Raw genomic sequence first — 4,133 nt, 5'->3', positions numbered from 1 at the left:
GGAACTGAAAGCAAAATGGGACTATAGTAATGAACTTACAAGAGAATTACAGGCAACTTGCAGACTTTAGAGACTTCTGGCAAACTTTTCTAAATGTAAACAGCTTCAAAGATGTCGCTGAAAAAGACAGAGAAAGATAAGCAAACGAAACCTAAGCCTTCTTCAGGAAGTGCCAGTCCAGCGAGTGTGGTCACGCAACCGGATGCAACCATAGACTTCTCTAAGATGCTAACAGAAGCTTTGCGACCCTTGCTGGAGCAAATGACAGCACTTAATCAAAACTTCGCTGCACAGCAACAGCAATTAGATGAGACTAAAACAAAAGCAGAGCAAATGGCTGAGAATCTTAAAGAAGTGGATGCCAACACCAAAAAGCTTAAAAAGCAAATGCAGGAGATGGAAAAGAAGAGAAATTCTGATAAAGCCCAGCTTTTACAGCTTCAAATGGAAAAGGCAAGCTTTACACTGAGATTTCAGGGAGTTCTTGGGACTAAAGGGGAGAATCTTAAACAGACTATGAGTGATGCCTTGAGACCGGTTGCAGATTTAAAAGCGGATTTTCTTCAAGGCGAGATGGATGTGATCTGTAGGTCATATTCAGAATACATAAAGAAAAATAATCTGCCCGGTGAGGTGGTGGTTAGATTCTCCCGAAGACATGTGAGGGATCAGATATTAAAAGCAACAAATGGAGCTACCCTTAAAATTGATGGCAAGGAGATAAGAGTTCTGAAAGATATTCCCTTTGAAATAAGGGGGGAAAGGAAGAAATAGAGACCTGGCTCTGTTTCTACTAAAGAATAACATCTCCTACAAATGGATTATACCTGAAGGCATACTTTTCAAATTTAAAGATAAGAGGGGGAAACTGACTTTGTAATGAAAGCACGTGAGTTCTTGCAGCAACAACTGGATCTAACAGGGGAAGAGGACGAGAAGAGCAACAAGGGGAGTGATGATGAAACACTTACTGGAGAAGACTCGGATTCGGAATGTGGGGCGGCTGCCCCCAAGCAAGGATATCAATTGAGGGACAGAAGAGGCAAATGAGATGCCAATCTTCTCTGAAGTTTGGTCTTACTTCTTAATATTTAAGCGTTCGTTTTGTTTTTTAATAAGTCAGAATACCTGGACTTGACATTTTTAAAGTGACTTTAATGATCACCTTCAATGTAACGAATTATTATTTTTTTTACTTAAAGCTATTTTACTGTAATCATTATATGACCACCACCTCTTGGGTTTTTAGTGGTTTATCTTTATTTTCTCCTGTAGTTTATAGTTTCCCTTTCCTTATTTTCTTGTAGTTTTGGAAAATAAAAAAAAACATTTTAAAAAGAAAAAAAGAAATGACAAGAACAGGGGAGGGATGCACTTTAGTGCATTAGTACCCTCTCACAAGTGCATTTTGGTTACTTTATAGTCCCATACTTAAAGCACATCACTGCAACCAATTTGAGGAACAGTTATCCTCACCTAAGATCATTGCAGGTTAGTTTGGGAGCCAGATTTGGCAAAAAAGTAGAATTAAAAAATCCAAATAAATCTATCCAGAAATGCATGTGTGATGTTCACATGTAAATAATCATTCAAAGTGTAAAATATATGGACTTAATTTTAAACATTTCTTATATTATGCTGTCACAATACTTCAGCCTTGTTTTAGGATATGAAATAGATCCAAATAAATCAATGATATGAAAAATAATCCAATCTGAGTCTAATGCTTTGATTTACTGCAACCAATTCCCCTACATCTGTAGCAAATGCTTTCCATATGAAAAACCATCATGGGAACTATCCACCTTACCAAGCAATCAAGCAGTAAACATTTCTTACATGGCTTTGAGAATGACTGAACTGCTTATTCTAGTTTTGTTAGTTGCCCAAGTGCATATAGTGTGCTAGAACCAGCTGCTTTAGCTGCTTTAAAATAGTAATGACCATGCTTATTGCCTTGTTCACATTGTTTGGTGAAAAAAAGACATTCCATAAAACATACTGGGGTTGTGGTCACACACGCCAGATACAGCCGGGGGGGGGGGGGAAGCAAGGCTATTTCCTCCAGAGTTCTTTGACCCACAGTTGCGAGATCACACCTCCCTTTGAAGCTGCGGGCACAGCCTGTCAGTGTGTGATCAGACACAACTGTGGGGTTTTTTTGCCACTTGTTTTCCATGTGCTTAAACGAGGAATCGATGAATCGCACCTCCGCACAGAGGACTCCTTATGCAGTTTGTGATGATGCGCATACTGAGAAGGGGGGGGGGAACAACAGCAGAGTCGGGATGGCCTGATCAGACCATCTTGACGGCATGAGAGCACGCTGGAGCGATCAGACAGGGGAAAGTCCATCCATGGCCCATCACAACCCATTTACTACCAGATTTTCCCTGGTGTCTTTTAACTCCGCTTCTGTGGCAGAGCAGAACAGGTTGCCAATGGCTGCGGGACACTTCCCAGATGTTGTCTGATTGCTCCCTTTAAATCCACCGGGCATTCGTGCCTATGTCGGGTCTAATTGTGCATATGATTGCAGCCTGGGGCTCACAAAAGTCGAAGACTAGAAATATTTAAATAAATGTTGTTAGCCTTAAAAGCCTCTTTTAAGACCAGAAATGCATTTGCATTGAGAACACTCTAGCCTTACACAGGGAAGAGTTCAGTGGGAATATCTTAACAGCAATGACAACATCAATAGCTATGTAGTTACATGTACAGTCCAGTAGACTTCACATAGGATTATCTAAAATTTGGCTTGCTTTTAAATGGCTTGCTGTTTTTTATTGTTATATATCACTTTAATTGTAGATGCCTTGGACAGGACTCTGAAGTATATATACTCTGAATAATAGAAATATTCCAAATAAAATAAAATGTATATCTCTTATAGAGATCTGCTGTTTAGCACAAAAGTTCTTCAGATGGAATGTGTGAACATCTACATTGCATATCACCAGTATCCTATTTCTGAGACATTGAAGATCAAGGTCTCGGTATCAAGATTTGCCAAAACAGTTAATAAGTTTATTTTCATCATCTAAATATTAGCATTAGACCATTTATAACTATGATCAGGTTGAATGCTTACTATCCAAAATGAATCCATTTGAACTTGGAGGGGATTTCCTTCACTTAAATTAAGCACCTTAAATTAACCACAGAGCGGGGGCTGGTTTTCCCCACTTTTGGATGAACATACTGCATCTGACATCAGCTTAGTAGTTCTGTTCAAGGTTATCCCTAAAGTCACTCCTAGTTCTACACTTATTTAGCTTAGTTTTCTGTTTAGACTCAAACCCTTCACTTTTGTACCTGAACTGACTTAGAATTCAAACAGAAGAATTTTAAGATAAAAATGCACTATCTGCAAAAATGCTCAGTACCATCATGAAAACTTTTATTTCAATTTCTTTAATCAATAAAGTAACTGAAGCTGACACCCAATGTCACATCTACGATGGGAGAGACAAGATGCTCAGATTGTGAAGCTTTCCTTCAATCTCCAAGTCACAATGAGGCCATCATTTTGCACAGTGACAGAAAACAACAGCTGACAGGCCATTTGGAACACATGCCAGCTGTCTCTCATTTGTTTTATTGTCCAAGCAGAAAGAGTTTTGTAGTGGCATTTCCAAAAGCAAGCTATAGTTTACTGCACTGGATCTTAATCGGTACCTTTCCAGGAATAAACAGGTCTTAAAACATTTGTACCAAAGGTGTGCAGGATTCAGTACTATCAACATAGTTTAAATTTTACATAAATCCATGTGAAGTTTGTCTGAATATGCAAACAGGCATACTTTTAAAGGAAACTGTCTTGAGTGTTCAGTTCTAAAGCCTCAGACATCTGTTCAACACAATTCGCAAACACCAGTGACATTACTAGCAAAGGATTACATGAACTGAAAGACTGCTTTACATTACAGATAGGGTACAAAGAGTTCCGTATATTTTTTCAAGTTAAACATTCATTTGAAAGCATTTGGGTTCTCTCTAATAAAGCATTAGATCACCACATAATTTTAAAATGGAAGCAATGCAGTCCTATGTTACAAAATGACTGAGCAGAAAGTAGATTTTTATAGCAACCAGGTTTATATGGGTACATATGGCAGAATCTTTGAAAGACA

Source organism: Gekko japonicus, unplaced genomic scaffold, assembly GCF_001447785.1.
Source record: "Gekko japonicus isolate JY-2015 unplaced genomic scaffold, Gekko_japonicus_V1.1 scaffold1540, whole genome shotgun sequence".
Taxonomy (NCBI): domain Eukaryota; kingdom Metazoa; phylum Chordata; class Lepidosauria; order Squamata; family Gekkonidae; genus Gekko; species Gekko japonicus.
The sequence above is the reverse complement of the archived record's forward strand: the minus strand, read 5'-3'. Positions refer to the sequence as shown.